This window comes from Hevea brasiliensis, chromosome 13 (assembly GCF_030052815.1).
Source record: "Hevea brasiliensis isolate MT/VB/25A 57/8 chromosome 13, ASM3005281v1, whole genome shotgun sequence".
Taxonomy (NCBI): domain Eukaryota; kingdom Viridiplantae; phylum Streptophyta; class Magnoliopsida; order Malpighiales; family Euphorbiaceae; genus Hevea; species Hevea brasiliensis.
Window position 1 is genome coordinate 75,843,052 of NC_079505.1, and position 19,782 is coordinate 75,862,833.

Below are 19,782 nucleotides of genomic sequence, written 5' to 3' on the forward strand. Positions count from 1 at the left end.
ACTACAGTACTCTAGTTGAAAAAAAACTCAAACCACAAGGTTATTTGTCATAATTTCCTAAGAAACATTATGCTCATAATATAACACTTGAGCATATTACCAAAGCGAATAAATGCTTATAGTGTAGATTATTAGAAGACTTCAAACATTAACCTTTATGAATATTCTTGAATTGTTTCTGCTCAAACATTATATTACAGTAATCATTTTTATTAAACAAACAACAATTGCAGGAGACAGCATTGATTTCTAGCGAACCCTGCACATATTATTTGGTCTATGCAGACCTTGAAACAAGCCAAAAGCAGGATTAATGGTGGTAAAATGTCCATCTAATGCTAAATTATGACCACTCATGTACTTTGACTTATCAATGGCTAAATAAATGGCTGCTTCTGCTACACTTCCTGTGTGAGTTTAACCCTTTAAGATTTGAATATAAGCCACTACTCCTTCCATCCTCTTCTATCACAACTCGATTCCACGGACTAGATCGGCACTAGGACCTAGGCCAGTATAAAGCCTCTGAGACCCATAGTAAGCCTCATTATTCCCAAAGCCATAACCAGGACTAAAATCAAGGCCCAACATGTGAACAAAAATAAAATAAAATGTTGTAAATTTATTTTGGGCCAATTCAATCCGATTTTTATCAGGAAATTAAAATAGGGGGAGCCAAGCTCAATCCTGATACTCATCATGTACAAACTATTTAATATAATAAATTTCTTCATTACTTAATACAATATATACACAAACCAATGTCGCAACGAAGCTCTAGTTATTAAATAAATAAATAAATAGACACAGTAAACTATTGAACTAAGAAGCACAACCTGTGGAGGAAAATGCAGGTTAGACTCGAAGAAATAAACTTTCTCCTCCTGCAACTTGGGAAAAATATTTGAACAGAAATGAACGTTTGACTCAGAGAGTTTAGATATTGATTATAAGTGCAATTTCTATAACTATCTAAAACTAGTACAATCATACCATGAAATGCACATCCATCACATATAACAAGAATTCATCCAATATTCGCACAAGAAGTTAATTTGGTGTTACTCACACTCCCAGTGTATTACATCAATACATATATAGGAGTTGATCCCCTACACAGCTCTCTTAATACAATACATGCCAGCGAGGTCAACTCAAGCTGGACTTTCACTTAATAATCCAAGTGCGGGGGTCAGCGAGATTAACTTAAAGTCGTACTCACCCCGACTTATCCATATATAAGGATTGGGTTCTAGTGAGTCAAGCTCCAGCCGTAACTACCGTCCTACCCATATCCATATCCGCACCAAACTAACACCAACACACAAAGAGAGCTCTAAATTATCCTTAGGGCTGTAATCACAAATAAATAATAATAATAATAATAATTAAATATACAACATCCAAAATTTTCCTAATATATTAACTATTTATGTGCATAATTAATTATTTATAGAATGCATAAGCATGTTAAATATATAATTAATATTGAAATTACAAAAATAATCAATATTCAACTCACAGACTAAATATATAATTAATATTGAAATTACAGCTGGTCAAGCTAGAAGAAGAAGAAAGGCTAATCGGCATCGATTACCTAGACAGGCACATTGACCTCTATCAAATTTACTGACAGAATTAATTAATTAATTTAATCAAAGAAACATGAATAATTTTCTAAGGTATTGTCGAAATTTCGGCAGAGTCTTTCCTATAACTGGGCTTAACCCCCATACAAGAAAACACAATATCAACAACACACAGGGCCTCAGGTTCACAATAATAATTATAATGCCTATCCGAAGCCTACAAGGATCCTAATCTAGGTCCAATCCTTCAAACTCCAGCTCAGGTCTCTAACTCCTCTGCAGTCCAAATATTTATTTTTAACACTTCAAAAATATGAAAATATTTCTAAAGGTCCTCCACATTGTTCATGTATTAATTAAAATCATTTTACTAAATATTTCTAAGCTAGGAATATTTTAAAGATTTAACCAGCTAACTTAATCAAAGAATAAACTATACAATTTGAGTTAGGGACTACCTTTATAAAATTCTGCTACCTAGAACGCATTCAAAATGTATGAAAATAGTGAAAAAGACTGTAAACACGACCCTTTTCTGGGATAGTCTGCTGGACACCTGCATCGAGCCAAAACTCGCCCAAGTGTCGTGAGCTATCGTTGATCCGATTGCACCTAAACGAATCCCATAAATTATTAATAATTATCATATAACTATATTTAATTTACAGGCATCGAAAAAGGTCAAAAATATCACTAAGCGATTTGGACCGTTTGATCATCGCCTTTTTCAAACGGTGTCCAATCGGAGCAGGGTTAGTCTCATCTTGAAAGCTCTGAGTTCAACGGTGATCTAAGATTTCTGATCCAATGGTCAGATTGGTAAGAATCTATTCAGAAAGTAGCAAAGGCTATGTTTTCTCTCTCTTGGTTTTGCATGAATTTGGTGGTTGCCGGTGGTGAGGCTGGTTGAAAAAGCTTCCCCAAGTGGAGGGGAATCAATTGGAACTGATGGTGTCACCGAGCACTAGTCGGAACGGCCAGATTTTGGTTGGAGAAATACTCTCTCTCCTCTCTCTCTTCTCTCTCTCTCTACCGCCTGTTGTCGTGAGCCACGGTTGTCTAGTGGTCAATCGGGTGTGGAGGAATCCGCCAGTGCCTCGCCTGTGCTACTGCTGGTTAGTCAGAAGGGAAAACGAGAGAGGGAAAGTGAGGGAGAGAGAAAAGGAGGGGGTTTTGTGCATTCTTTAGTTTTTTTTTTTTTAACTTTTAATTACACTTTCAATTTTTGAACTTTTTGGGTATATTCAAATAAGTCCAAAATTCTCTTCAATTGGGTCCCAAAATACAAATATGTGTATAATTAACTAATAAAGAAAATAAAATAATGATAACAACAACAACAACAACAACAACAACAACAACAACAATAATAATAATAATAATAATAATAATACTAATAATAATCAAATTAATAACAATTAATCAAATCTTAAAATCAAGGTTAACAATAATGCAATAATATATTTTGTTAATTGATTTAATATTAATTTTTAAAACTAATCATTTCAATTGAAATTGGATTATTAAATAATTTTACAAAATATGTTTAGAAATAACATTAAAAATATATAAATAAAAGTTTTATAAAAATTATAAATTAGTTAAATAATATTAAAATAATATTTAGATACTACATAAAAATATAAAATTTATATTTTAAAAATCCAGTTATTACATCTTCCATCTTGAAGAAGTTCATTGCCAATGGTGTTTCAATGAAGTAAGGTGACAAGCAATTCACTCGAATTCCAAACTGCCCAAGCTCCGTTGTTGCATTCTTCGCTAGACCCATAATAGCATGCTTTGTGTTGGTGTATGCGTGAGATGCAACACCTCCAACACTAGAACATACGCTGCCCAATGTAATTATACTTCCTTGGTGAGCAAGAATCATCGATCGAGCAGCATGTTTAGTTCTTAGGAAAACCCCTATCAATTTGACCTTCACCACTCACTCAAAATCGGCCAATTCATTGTCGACGATGTTGGGTTTGTTTGGATCGCCGACGGCTGCATTGTTCACCATTATGTCGAGCTTTCTAGAGGTGGAGATTTTCGTGTCTACTACCTTTTCAACGTTAGATTCTATGGTTACATCATAGTGCACAAACACGGCTTTATCAGCTCCAAGGTCTTCAGAAACTGACCTGCCCAAGTCATCTTGGATGTCAGCGATTATCACTTTGGCCCCATGTTTGCAAAAGTTGTAAAATAATTCTTAATAGATCATAACAATCACAAACATAATGTGAATCATAAACGTAAGATTCAACCATCACCCTAATAATGGATCTTGAACAAATAAATTCTCACAGATCTAGAAAGCGTAACTGATGCGAAGTTTAATCAATTGGGGAGCTCAGCTCACCCTCCACATACTCAAATGTCACAAAAATAAATGTGAGCTCAGCTCCCTCATCCAGTCCAACATACATGCATATAATAAGTTTACAGGTCCAACATGGTAATTATATTACAGACCCAAATCAAATAAATATTTCTAACACATGCGGAAATTATAGGAGTTAATAGAATTATACAAATATTAATAAACGACCTGCGAAGAAGAAAAGCAGGTTAACCACAACAAATATCCTCCTGTAGCCTGAAAAAATAATGAACAGGAGTGAGCGTTCAACTCAGAGAGTAAAATATCAATTTTAACCATAATCTCTATAGCTATTTAAAACTAATGCACCCTGTGAAGTGAAATATAACACCATCATAAATTTCATATAAATCACATCAAAAAGGTAATTTGGGGCACTCACACACCCGATAAGGTCAAACAATATATATATGGGAGCTGATCCCCTATACAGCCCTCTTAATCCAACCAGTGCTAGCGAAGAACTCAAGCCGGACTTTTGCTTAACAAACCAAATCGGGGTCCCAGCGAAGAACTCAAGTCGTGTCTACCCCGAAGGACTGGGTCCCATCGAAGATCTCAAGTCGTGTCTACCCGTCCTGTCCATAGCAAACACCATACCACACGCACGCCAACTCACGCACACTGCTCCAAATTACCACAACAATATCCATGGCACTTTAACAATTATGAATGCAACATAAAACATGCCTAGTGTTTAACTACATAGATACATATTTATAAGTGATGCATGGGTATGCTTGAACATATAATAATATCGAAATTACAATTAAAATTAATATTTTACTCATAGACTCAACCGAAGTCACTGTGGCGACTGGGTGGAGGAGGAAGGCTGTCCCGGCTCACCTGACAATTTTATTACAATTATTTAATATAACTGACTCAATACAAACCAAGAAAAAGCACAAAGATGTCCTAAGTAGTGTCAAAAATCTGGCAGAGTCTCCCCTATACCTAGGACCTACCCAACCTGCAAAAAGGCTTAAAACACACTTCTATATCCACAAACCATATATCCACAACTCAATCACATCACACAGCCCCTCCTGGGCCCATCCAAACAGTCATCAATTTCAATATGTAAAATTACAGTTTAGTCCTTATAATTGACTCTTTTTGCAAAAACTACCCAAATAAGCTCTAAAAATTCTAAAACTTTGCCCCGCAGTCCTTAGCAATATTTCTATGCTAATGCAAAAAGAATCATAATTTTCTGACCTACCACGAATATTTTATGGATTTTTAATCCCATTCAAGCACTAGAGAATTAAGAAAAAGTAAGGTTCGGGTTTACCTATGCCGATTCTGATCTCGAGAACACGCTCGGGACGTCTGACAACGGTGGGGTAGCCAAAATCTCGACCCAATTCTGAGACTTTTTCGGTAGCCTGTCTGTCTGGCCGAAAATTCACAGACCTGGGCAACCGTCGAATTTTCGTGAATTGAAGGTACCTACACGAAGCCCACAACACGGGGGTTAGTATATAATTTTTATGAAATTTTCTAAGCTCATTTAATGCTCGAAAAACACTACAAAGTTTCATGGGACCCATCGAAAAACGGTATCAGAAAATTTCAAAATTTATATTGCCGCGAAGCTCTCGACGAATGGAGCACTCTGGTGCTCTCGGTTTTTTCATGGGGTTCACGATTTGCGAGAAATCTAGCCCAAAATTTGAAATGGGCTAAAACTTCCCAAACAAAAATTGGACAAACCGCTTGATGGATTTTGGTGTTCTTGATGTCTATGGAAAGCTCTCGAAGTGTAGATGGTGTTTGACACAAGACTCGGCCCAATTGGTGGCCGGATCGGTCGAATTCTGGCGTCAGGGGTTTTCGGGCATGCTGCGCGTCAGGGGTCTTCGAGCGCGCTTTCCTGGCGTTCCAGGCGACGACCGGAGAGGAGGGAAGGGCGAGGCGGCGCGCCGGCGAGCTAGGGAGGCTGGGGCGGTGGCTGGCCGGCGTGGGGAGGAGGGAGGAGAGAGAAAATGGGAGAGAGAGGAAGAAGGGTCGGGACGCGCGGGGAAGAGAAGAAAAGAAGGAGGGAGGCCGGTCCGATTCGACCGGTCCGATCCGGTCCGGTTCGATTTGGCCGGTTCGATTCAGGATACAAAATTTTAAATTTTTACTTTGCCTTGGGACAGAAAACGTGGCCCAAAAATTCTAAAAAAATTCTAGAAAACTCAGAAAAATTCGTAGAGTCCAAATATATTTTTAGTTTTGCCACGTGGTCTTTAAATTAATTTTTAAAAATCATCAAAGTTTTATATTTTCGGAGAATCAAACCCGATTTCTAAAATCTGAAAAAATTTCAAATAATTTCCTAAAATTTAAATAAAATAAAATATTAATATTACTCACAAAATAATAAATTTAAAAATTTGGGGTGTTACATTCTTCCCCCCTTACAGAAAATTCGTTCTCGAATTTTACACAAGGCAGAATAAAGTACAAAATTATACATTGAATAGATAATGGTACTTGCTACACATGTCCCGCTCTGACTCCCAGGTGCACTCTTCCACTGACTGACTCCTCCACAAAACCTTAACCATAGGGATCTGTTTTGATCTTAGCTGCCTCACTTGGTAGTCCACTATGGCTACAGGTTGCTCTTCAAACGTCAGGTTTTCTTTCAGCTCTATTACATCCGGCTATAGCACATGAGAAGGATCAGGAATGTATTTCCTGAGCATGGAGATGTGACATACAGGATGAACATGAGAAAAGTTGGGTGGTAACTCCAACCGATAGGCAACTACTCCAACTCTATCAGTAACCTCAAAAGGTCAAATATACCGATGTGCCAACTTGCCCTTCTTTCCAAATCTCATGACTCCCTTCATCGGAGAAATCTTCAGGAATACGTAGTCGCCTACTGCAAACTCTACATCCCTTTGTTTGGGATCTGCATAACTCTTCTGCCTGCTGAAAGCTATTTTCAATCGTTCCCTAATTAAAGGAACTATCTCTGAAGTGTACTGCACTAGGTCTACATCATGTACCTTTACTTCTCCCATCTCCGTCTAACACAGAGGAGACCTACACTTTCTGCCATATAGTGCCTCATAGGGTGCCATCCCTATGCTGGAATGATAACTGTTGTTATAGGCAAACTCCACCAAAGGTAGCTGATCATCCCATTGACCTCCAAAATCCAAACACACATGTGGAGTATGTCTTCCAGTGTTTGGATTGTCCTTTTGGATTGTCCGTCTGTCTGAGGGTGGAAAGCGGTACTAAAGTTCAACTGCATGCCAAGTGCCTCCTGCAACTTTCTCTAAAATCGAGAAGTGAACTGGGGCCTTCTGTCAAATATTATGGAAGCAGGAACTCCATGCAATCTGACGATTTCTCGAATATAGAGTCGGGCATACTGTGCAACAGAATATGTGATCTTCACAGGCAAGAAATGAGCTGATTTAGTTAAGTGGTCTACAATTACCCATATCGAATCATATCCTCGCGTGGTACGAGGCAACCCAGTCACAAAATCCATAGTAATCATCTCCCACTTCCATTCTAGGATAGGGAGCTCTTGCAGCTTCCCTGATGGCCTCTGGTGTTCAAACTTCACCTTCTGACAAGTCAAGCACTTGGACATGAAGTCTGCCATGTCTCTCTTCATGCCATTCCACCAATAGCTATCTTTCACATCATGGTACATCTTGGTGGAGCCTGGGTGGACATTATATAGTGTATAGTGTGCCTCTCGCATGATTTCATTTCTGAGATTGTCCACGTCGGGCACACATATCCTAGAACCTTGCATAAGGGCACCATCAATGGCAAATCCAAACTCACCACCTTCACCTTGCTGTATTCTTTCTATGATCTTCATCAGTTGTTGGTCTCTGTACTGAAAAATGAGCCAGCAATACCCCTTCATCTGAAAGATCTAAGATTAGACATTGATCCATCAACTCATGTACTTCCTAAATCAACGGTCTCTTCTCCGCTGATATGTGCGCCAAGCTGCTAGAAAATTTTCTGCTCAAAGCATCTGCTACTTCATTGGCCTTCCCAGGGTGGTATTGGATGGTGCAATCATAGTCCTTCAGAAGCTCCATCCATCTCCTCTGTCTCAAGTTTAAATCCCTCCGTTGGAAGATGTACTTCAAACTCTTGTGATCGGTGTATATCTCGCACACTTTACCATACAGGTAGTGTCTCCAGATCTTTAGTGCAAACACCACAGCCGCCATTTCCAAATCATGGGTGGGGTAGTTCTGCTCATGCCTCTTTAGCTGTCTTGAAGCATAAGCCACTACTTTTCCATTCTGCATCAAAACACACCCTAAGCCAACTCAGGAGGCGTCACAATACACGGTATATCCTTCACCACTCATCGGTAGTGTCAACACAGAGGCGGTGGTTAGACACTCCTTAAGCTTCTGGAAACTCTCCTCACAATCATCTATCCAAATGAATGGAACATTCTTCTGAGTTAACTTAGTTAAGGGAGTTGCTATCCTAGAAAAATCCTGCATGAAACGCCTATAGTAGCCAGCTAGGCCCAGAAAACTTCGCACCTCAGTGACGGTTGTAAGCCTAAGCCAATCAGTTACAGCCTCAATTTTCTTGGGATCCACTTGAATGCCTTTACTAGAAACCACGTGTCCCAAGAATGAGATGCTTTATAGCCAAAATTCATATTTTAAAAATTTGGCATATAGCTGGTGCTCCCTCAAAGACTGCAACACCATCCTCAAGTGCCACACGTGTTCTTCCTCGGTCCGAGAGTATACCAAAATGTCATTTATGAATACGATGACAAAACAGTCCAAGAATGGCCTGAACACCCTGTTCATCAAGTCCATGAAAGCTGCTAGTGCATTAGTGAGTCCAAAAAAATCACTAAGAACTCATAATGACCATATCTTGTCCTGAATGCTGTCTTGAACACATCCTCATTCCTGATTCTCAACTGATGGTAGCCTAATCGCAGGTCTATCTTGGAAAAGAATCTAGCCCCTTGGAGCTGATCAAACAGATCATCGATCCGAGGAAGTGGATACTTGTTCTTCACAGTCACCTTATTCAGCTGTCTATAGTCAATACACAACCTCAAGGATTCATCTTTCTTTCTCACAAATAGAACAGGAGCACCCCAGGGTGAAGTGCTCGGACGTATGAAACCCTTGTCCAAAAGCTCCTGTAGTTGCTCCTTTAACTCTTTCAATTCTGCTGGTGCCATCCTGTAAGGCGGCATTGATATGGGATTTGTACCCGGCATAACATCAATGCAGAACTCTATTTCCCTTCCTGGTGGCAACCTTGGAAGCTCATCAGGAAAGACATCCATGAATTCTCTGACAACAGGAACATTTTTCATATTGACACCTTCTATAGATGTATCTCTCACCAATGCTAAATACCCTTGGCATCCACGCCTCAACATTTTTCTAACACTAATTGCTGACACCAAATTATATGGAGCCATGCTCTTGTCACCATCAAAGCTAAATTCTTCCACACCAGGTATGTGGAAATACACCTTTTTATTCCTGCAGTCTAAAGTGGCATAATGAGTTGCCAACCAATCCACTCCCAAAATTACATCGAAATCCATTACTGATAAAGGAACCAAGTCTGCTGGGAGGATTCTTCCATCCACTACTACTGGGCTACCCGGAAAAACCATGTCTACATCTATGTTGTCACTAAGTGGGGTAGCTACAGACAAAGGGCATTCTAAAGTTGTAGAGTTCCTACCCAATCTCATGACAAACACTGGGGAGACAAATGAGTGCGTAGCACCCGGATCTATTAAAACATGAGCCTCATAGGAACAGACTAGAAGAATACCTACCACAATTGCATTGGAAGACTGAGCATCCTGGTGGGTCAGGGTGAAAACCCGAGCTTGACCCCTACCCTGGGTTGCAGAACCCTGATACTGACTCCTACCTCCTGATCTGCCTCCAAATCCACGTCCCCCTTGTCCTTGACCCTGTTGGCCACATCGAATCGATCACTGCCATGCCGAAGCACCGTGATAAAACTGACGAGGAACATTTGCAACAGAACCTTGTGACCCCATCTGTGGCTCCCTGAACACGGGGCATTCCCTAGCAAAGTGACCCAGTTGGCCACACCTGAAACATACTCCTGAACCCATTAGACAAGGTCCTGAATGTCCTCTTCCACACTGTGCACAAGGTGCAAGGAAGGATCTTGAACTGCACTTAATCTGCACTCGAATCAGGAACACCGCTGATCCGCACTGGTCTCAATCTCGAGATTTGTGTCTAAAACCACTCCTCTTGTACCTACTTCTTCCTCTGTAATTACTCTGGCCTCCGCTATCTGGAGCACCCATGTGGGGAACACCTAAAGAACCCTCTGCTCTATTTTTCTTTGCTCTTCCACTGTCATCTCTAGTGTAGCTAATCTCAATCTATCGGGCTCGATCAACTACTACATCAAAAGATCGACGACATCATGGCTGTGTTTTCATACCTCCGGCCCAAATTTCTTTAGGAATCTTTTCACCTTCATACTTTCAGTAGCCACTGCTGTAGGGGCATATCTGCTTAATTCTAGAAATTCTATAGCATATTCATCTACAGACCTGCCATTCTGTCTTAAGGCCTCAAAGGCCCACTGCTTTTGATCTCTGAAACTTTCTGGTACAAACCGGTTGATAAACAGTTCCACAAACTGGGTCCATGACAAACCTTCCATCCGAGGTAATATGTAGTCATTCATCCATTGTCTAGGCATAGGCCCTATGACATGCTGCACACACTCTATGAGTTTCCTATTAGTCAACTACAACTCCATCCCTGTCTGTTTGCAGGAATCCAAAAACTGATAGGCATCGTCTGACACATCATAAGTACCAGGCACCAATTTCTTAAAATTTATTATTTGTTTGTACGGTTCCCCTCTTGGTGCGGTGGACTGCTGCTGTTGGGGAGGGTGGACCATATACTGTGCCATCATATCGATGGTTCTCTGCAAACCAGCTAGAGTAGCTGCCATTGGGTCCATGGGACTCGGGGCCACAAAAGACTGTTCCTGAACTGGTGGTGGCTGCTCCTCTACTTGAGCAGCTCTAGGCCTCCTACCCCGCCTCCTCGGGGCAGGCGCCTCATCCTGTGCCGACACCTCGTCAGGCACATCTGGTTCTGGTGCAGTGGCAGCTCTCCTGCTTCTACGCATTTTCCTGAAATTCAATAGCATTAGCCCATAAAATTTCAAAATGACATATTACACAACTCTATAGACTCATATTTCACATAATTATATAAAGCAGAAACTAGAAGCAAAGATGACAATGCAAGACGAATGTGGACCCTATTTTCCTCATGTGACTCCTATTAGACTCTTCCTAACACTTTAGATAATTTTTCTCCATGAATCTGGAGCCTAAGCTCTGATACCACATTTGTTATGACCCAACCTATGGGTCGGACCGGCACTAGGACCTGGGCCAACCTAAAGCCCCCGAGGCCCGTAGTAAGCCTAACTATTCCTCGACTCAACTCTAAGCCCCATTTGAGCCCAATTTCAAGAATTCAACCGGACAGAGTCCGGCCATAAAATGGACCTTTCAACGGGGAGTTTTTGACTCGCTCGACCTGTAAACACAATATATAATCAATTGAGGAGCTCAGCTCACCCTCCACATACTCAAATGTCACAAAAATAAATGAGAGCTTAGCTCTCTCATCCAGTCCAACAAACATGCATATAATAAGTTTACAGGTCCAACATGGTAATTATATTACAGACCTAAATCAAATAAATATTTATAACACATACAAAAATTCTAGGAGTTAATAGAATTATATAAATATTAATAAACGACCTACGAAGAAGAAAAGCAGGTTAACCACAACAAATATCCTCCTGTAGCCTGGAAAAATAATGAATAGGAGTGAGCATTCAACTCAGAGAGTAAAATATCAATTTTAACCATAATCTCTATAGCTATTTAAAACTAATGCACCCTGTGAAGTGAAATGCAACACCGTCATAAATTTCATACAAATCACATCAAAAAGGTAATTTGGAGCACTCACACACCCGATAAGGTCAAACAATACATATATGGGAGCTGATCCCCTAAACAACCCTCTTAATCTAACCAGTGTTAGCGAAGAACTCAAGTCAGACTTCCACTTAATAAACCAAATCGGGGTCCCAGTGAAGAACTCAAGCCGTGTCTACCCCGAATGACCGGGTACCAGTGAAGATCTCAAGCCGTGTCTACCCGTCCTGTCCATAGCCAACACCATACCACACGCACGCCAACTCACGCACACTGCTCCAAATTACCACAATAACATCTAAGGCACTTTAACAATTATGAATGCAACATAAAACATGCCTAGTGTTTAACTACATAGATACATGTTTATAAGTGATGCATGGGCATGCTTGAACATATAATAATATCGAAATTACAATTAAAATTAATATTTTACTCACAGACTCAATCGAAGTCACTGTGGCTGCTGGGCGGAGGAGGAAGGCTGTCCCGGCTCACCTGACAATTTTATTACAATTATTTAATATAACTGACTCAATACAAACCAAGAAAAAGCACAAAGATGTCCTAAGTAGTGTCAAAAATCTGGCAGAGTCTCCCCTATACCTAGGACCTACCCAACCTGTAAAAAGGCTTAAAACACACTTCTATATCCACAAACCATATATCCACAACTCAATCACATTGCACAGCCCCTTCTGGGCCCATCCAAACAGTCATCAATTTCAATATGTAACATTACAGTTTAGTCCTTATAATTGACTCTTTTTGCAAAAACTATCCAAATAAGCTCTAAAAATTCTAAAACTTTGCCCTGCGGTCCTTAGCAATATTTCTATGCTAATGCAAAAAGAATCATAATTTTTTGAGCTACCACGAATATTTTATGGATTTTTAATCCCATTCAAGCACTAGAAAATTAAGAAAAAGTAAGGTTCGGGTTTACCTATGCCGATTCCGATCACGGAACGTGCTCAGGATGTCTGACAATGGTGGGGTAGCCAAAATCTCGATCCAATTCTGAGACTTTTTCGGTAGCCTGTCTGCCTGGCCGGAAATTCACAGACCTGGGCAACCGTCAAATTTCTGCCAATTGAAGGTACTTACACGAAGTCCACAACACAGGGGTTAGTATATAATTTTTACAGAATTTTCTAAGCTCATTTAATGTTCGGAAAAACACTACGAAGTTTCGTGGAACCCACCGAAAAACAGTGTCAAAAAATTTCTAAATTTATATTTCCGCGAAGCTCTCAACAAGTGGAGCTCTCTGGTACTCTCAATTTTTTCGTGGGGTTCACGGTTTGGGAGAAATATAGCCCAAAAGTCAAAATGGGCTAAAACTTTTCGGACAAAAATTGGACAAACCGCTCGATGGATTTTAGTGTTCTTGGTGTCTATGGAAAGCTCTCGAGGTGTAGATGGTGTTTGACACAAGACCCGGCCCAATTGGTGGCCGGATCGGTCGGATTCTGGCCGGGAAGCTGAAGCAGCGCACTGCGCGTTGGGGGTCTTCGCGCACGCTTTCTAGGCGTTCCAGGCGGCGGTTGGCAAGGAGGGAAGGGCGAGGCTGGGCGCCAGCGAGCTAGGGAGGCTGGGGTGATGGCTGGCCGGCATGGGGAAGAGGGAGGGGAGAGAAAAAAGGAGAGAGAGGAAGAAGGGTCGGGACGCGAGGGGAACAGAAGAAAAGAAGGAGGGAGGCCAGTCCGATTCGACCGGTCCGATTCGGTTCTGTTCGATTCAGTCAGTTTGATTCAGGATACAAAATTTTAAATTTTTACTCTACCTTGTGACGGAAAACGAGGCCCAAAAATTCTAAAAAACTCAGAAAAATTCATAGAGTCCAAATATATTTTTAGTTTTGCCATGTGGTCTTTAAATTAATTTTTAAAAATATCAAAGTTTTATATTTTCGGGGAATCAAACCTGATTTCTAAAATCCGAAAAATTTTAAATAATTTCCTAAAATTTAAATAAAATAAAATATTAATATTACTCACAAAATAATAAATTTAAAAATTTGGGGTGTTATATTCAGAAAACAAAAATTACTAAATCAATTTAGTCGAATATAAATTTTACTAAGAAACTCAAACTAATATCGAGGTAATGCTTTATATTAATGTTATTATATTAATATTTTAATTGCTTCGCAATTGCAGTGATATTTATCTTTTAAATGAAGTAGAAGTGTTTATTTCATTTATTTCTTTAAAAAATGTAAAGATTATTTAAAATTTTTTATTTTAAATGATTATAGATTTTATATTGTAGCTAATAGTGAAATTTCATGCTACTTTGTTTTATGATAAATTCAAAATTGTAAATTTTAGATAAAAGAAGGAAGATTGCAAAATTTGAAATAATGTGTAACACTCCTATGTTCAGTAGTTCCGTACATTCCACTATTCCCTTGACCAGTGTCTGCCCGGACAGTTGGGATGTGTAAAACCATATTTAAGTTACCTAGAAAAGTCATGAACAAAAATTAATAGCAATTACATGAAGATTAAATGTAAATGAAGAAAACAAGGCATAATGGGTTAAATGAGCCGAAGCCACAGCGAAGGGTGACCGAATTGGAAAGTGACTACGAGCTCAGTCACTGCCTTATTTTTGAGTGGGACCCCATGACACCCCAGGCCTAAGGATTATTGCGAAGTTAATGATATTGTGAAAACCATAGAAAAGAATAGAGAACCAGCTCAAATAATTGAATCAGGGTTCAGGAAGTAACTTAGTGCTATTGGAAAAACGGATCAGACCGGTAAGGGGCAAAATGGTCAATTCACCCTTAGAGGTGACTTTTGGCCTAAATGTCCATTAAAATGTAGGAAATTAAAATTATGAAAGATTGATTAAAAGTGAAGAGGTGTGTGAAAGAAAAAGAAAAAGAAAAGGAAAATTGCAAATTTAAAAAGATTTATAACATCATCCATGATGCAAGCATGACACAATAAAGAATTTTAATTTAATTTAATTATTTTGAGATAAGTATAAAAGGAAAGAAATTAAATAAAAAAAAAATTAGTCTTCTTCTCTACCCCTTTGCCATCCTCTCTCTCTCTCTCTCTTCTCTCTCTCATGTTCCACCATTTTTGGACTTAGAAAGCTTGAATTTCCCTAGTTTCTTCCCATAAATTTCCTAAACCTCAATATAAAATCTCACCCTTAGACTTAGATATATCACTTGGGAGCAAAAAAGAAGAAGGAAATTAAAGATTGGAGAAGTGGAAAATTTGCTTAAATAAGGTAAGCCAACACTCTCACCATGTTCATAATCTATGTATGAAATATAGTTGAAATTGATGAAATTATGTAAAGAACCATGAAAATCATGCATGTTAGGGAACCTAGGAAATTCGGCCAACATGAGGGAATTAGGGTTTGATGGAATTGAATGAAATTGAATATGTAATTGAGCCTAGAAGCATCATTTTCTTGGGTTGTATGTTTTGAATGACTTAAATTGTATGAATTGAAAGAGATGGAGAGGATGTCAAATTAGGGTTTATCAAAATTGGGGATTTTGGTAATTAATGACCAATTGACATTATTGATGCTTAAATTGGCCAATTGGTGTGCTTATAAGTGCATGTGAATGCATGGAATTGAAATGGGATTGAATGAGGTAATGCCCAAATCTGGATAGCTTGACCCTTGCTCACTCACATGGCTATAACTGAAATTCTGTTGCTCCAATTGGTGTGAGGCCAATTGGAGATGAAAATTAAGACCCAAAGCAACAATTTTCATGTAGAAACCTTGCCCTAAAACTGACCACAAGTTGGTGTAAAATTAGGTTGAATCCGGATTAGGTACCCTGCCACTGAACAAAATTGATCATATGAATAGTACTTGTTCAAATAGTCATAACTTGGTGTAAAAAGGTCCAAATGACCTGATTTTTATACCAATGGAAAGCTTAGACATAGTAGAATAACTTTTATGAGGAACACAAACTCAAATTCTGACCATAACCTAGTCAAATTGCCAACTAAAATTGGCTCACCAAATCTGCCAGAACCCTAATGTGCCCAAAATTTATGGGTTTTGACCAATCCGGCCAGCCTTAGTAAAAGTGGCATAACTTGAGCTACAAAACTCCAAATGGAGTGATTCAAAAAGACAATTAAAGCTAAGACATTAAGGAACAATTTTAGTGCAGAAAGTTTAGCCAAATTTTCACTGTAAATAGGTCCAGTGGAACAGTAAACCTAAGTGACCAAAATTAAAATTTTGAAATTTCTCTTAGGGAGTTTTGAATTTCAATTGGCAATCAATGCCAACACAATTGTAATCCAAAATGTGGTGTGTGGGTGCAATTAGAACTAGTATACCCCTTAAGTATGAAAAAGTCAACATTTTACCTAATTAGCCAAATGAATAGTAATCACCATAATAAAAAATACAAAGAACTTGACTTATGAAACCTTATAAATGAAATTAGTGTACAAAAATTCAATTGTTGGACTTATTGTTAGAAATAATTTGGATAAATCTTGAAACACCTTAATTTTATGTTTCAATGGGAAAGGAGCCTTTCGAAGAAGGAAATAGACGGCAGTGAATTAAGGAAAAGCTAATATACGAGGTTTGTGCTCAATAAATTTTCCACTTCTTGTTTGCTACTGAAAAATTTATTTAAATACGTTTTGGAAATAATTTGTGCTTATTAATGCCTTGAGAAATATTGTATTGCCTACTTTATAAATGAAAATTTGGAATGAAAATTGCTTAGTGTTTTGCATGAAATATTTAAACAATATGATTTTAAATTTGGTTTTGGATTCACACTTGACATGGCAATATCACTATGTTTCTCTTCCATTTATGGGGTTGAGATTAACTATGTTCCTCCCTCTCTGACTTACCAATTTGAGGTTGAGATTGGATGAGTACTCATATAGCTAGCTAGCCACCTCCCTCATTGATTTCGATTAGTAAGGTTGAGATTGCTTTGTCGTGGTGTACAACACGACATTGATTGAAAATTTTGTGTCATGAACTAAGTTGTGTTATTAATTGGCAACAATATGATTTATAAATTATTTTGATAAAATGATATTATAAATGTTGACATCAATTTTGTGAAATGTGATTGTGAAAGTTTTTAAATTTCCGTTTATCGATGAATGCTTTTATTTTCAGCAACTTTAAAATTTTTATTGTGCACCACTGAATAAAATTACTCAGCGATAACTTTTTTTATTGCTGTCGCAGATAGGGAAAAGGATAAAGCAGCAAAGTGAGCTGTTATAGTGGCAAAATAGCACATTTTGAGGACTTTTTATGGGTATAATATTTTGTACCCTTATAATTTCTTTTGATGTAAATATTTTTGTTCATATGTATCTATTGAACTAGTCAAGTAGTTGTACTTAAAGTTTGTATTAATAATATTTTTGGTTTTCTTTTATGTGAATTGAGACTTTTATATGTAAATTGAGTTAAAATTAATGATGATGAGATTTATTGAAAATGTATTGCATTGTGTTAATTGAAATGAGTTGGATTGTTGAGATTAATTGGAGTTGTGGTTGAGAACTTTACTGGAAGTATTTTTAACAGGTTTTTAAAGAACTGTTTTCTCAAATTACAGCCGATACTCTGTTAAAATTTTTGTAAAATTACGGAAATAATGAATTAATTAAAAATTTAACTCATAACCTAAACTCCAATTAATGGCTTTTTAATAATGATTTAACATCACTTTACATCTTAAAATAAATTGAATTTATTCAATTTATTTTAAAATCCCTTGTATTGTATTTAATGGGTTATCGATATGCGAAGTTTGGTAATTCATTAGGTATACTACGGGATCATGTTATGCCTTACAGAGGGATAAGGTGTGACATAATGTCTCATTCGTGAATATAAAATTTGTTGCAACATTATTATTCGAGGAACTATTAGCAATGATGTTTATGAGGTAAAAATTGGGTGTTGATTATTCGTATATATTTTTTAATTATTCTTAATTTTGAAGGATTTCTTCTAATTATTAAATAACTCTACAGGGTTCAGGAGCTATGCTATTTGACAAGGACAAGAAACCAAAGGTGTATGATAATTAATGACATGATGTATTATAAGAAAAACAATGATTATAAAAATTATTTGTAAAATTATAATGTTTTAAATTTAAATTTTAATTAAAATTAAATAAATCATAATTATACAAAAAGTATAATTTTTAATATTTTTAAATTTTTAAAAAGAAAAAAAATATCATGATTTGAATCAAACAAAATGATAGTAAAAATAGCATATGTTTGTTTTGATTTTGTTTGTATTTTTATGTTAATTATTTTCATATATTTATTTCAAACAGTGGAACCTTAAAAAATGGAGTTAATAAGCAATGATATGGTGGATCGCTATTTTACTGACATAGACAATGATAACCTGAAATATCTACAAATTCCTGATATATTCTATTAATTATAAAAAAAAATGTCAAATAATTATATAAATTATTGTTCTTCGACTTTAATTACCTATTTGGTACGTTATTTTAGACTAATGAAAAATGACATATACTCGTATTTGTGTTGGCATATGTTAAACTTTGATAAAAATTAATTAATTATAAGCTTCCGCAATAACATATTTGGGCTTATCAACTTGCCAAATAAATTGTTGCTTCGGCTGCGTCTTCCTCGTTAAGTTTCACCACCTTTAAGATTTGAATACGCAGCACCACTTCGTTGGAATACGCCATTGTTCGATTAGTCATTTTGATGGAGGTAGCCTCAAACTCAATAATCAAACTATACTAATAATTTTCAACACTTTTTGAATAAGAGAAGAATTCACAAAAACCTTCAATAAATCAAAACTAGATCTTGCAATGATATGGCGGATCTAGAAAATTTTTTCTGGATCAACATATAAAATCTTACAATGACATATTTTATTATAAAGGTAGTACATTGAAAAATTATATTATTTTGATGTGCTTGTACTCTTAGTTTTGATAGCAATAACATTACTCTATGTTTTGATAGCAAAAACATACTCAATTTTAGCGAGTTACTATGCGTTGTGTTTTGTAATCCATATAGCTCTCTTGTATAAATTATATACATTTTTTTCTATTTTAATAGAGAAAAAATCATAATTTTAGGGGAGACCATGCCAATTTTCAATTCTCATATTAAAGAAATTAATGTAATAAATGAAAATAATTATAAAAACATGGAAAAAAATTAACAAAATGGACAATCAGTACAGAATTGAGAAAACGTCACTAATTAATGAATAAATATTTTAGATGAAAATTAAAAAAGTCACTTATTAGTGAATACACTTTTTGGACAAAAATAAAAAAACGTCACTTATTGTTAACTGTAACGTTTCAAAATTTTAAATAATTATTTTATGTATAAATTATGATATTTTAATGCATTAATGATGCATATATTTTGCATAATCATTTAGGTTTAATTTCATAGCCATTTTATTTGATTATTAGTCACTTTTAGTTAATTTTATTAGTTATTTAGTTAATTTTTCATTATTGTCAATTTTGGATTAATTTATAATTTTTACTTTGTTTTGTAGGAAAAATGGTGTTTTTGAAGGACTAAAAAGAAATTTTGCCATTGAGGAGTGACTTCTACAGCCAAAGATGTCAAAAACAAGTTTTAAAGTTGAAATATGCATTGGCCAAATTGGGCATAACTTGCCGCATAAGCTATGCAGATCTGCATAAGGAGAAGAAACACTGTTCCAACACCTGCCGAATTGTGCATAAGGAGAGTGCATAGCTTATGCAGATTCACGCCTCCCTT

At 37.0% G+C, this 19,782-nt stretch overlaps 1 pseudogene; it reads right to left on the reverse strand.

Moving 5' to 3' along the window:
• Positions 1-155: 155 nt before the first annotated feature.
• On the reverse strand, positions 156-18,710 carry LOC110644942 (secoisolariciresinol dehydrogenase-like; annotated as a pseudogene).
• Positions 18,711-19,782: the final 1,072 nt, after the last annotated feature.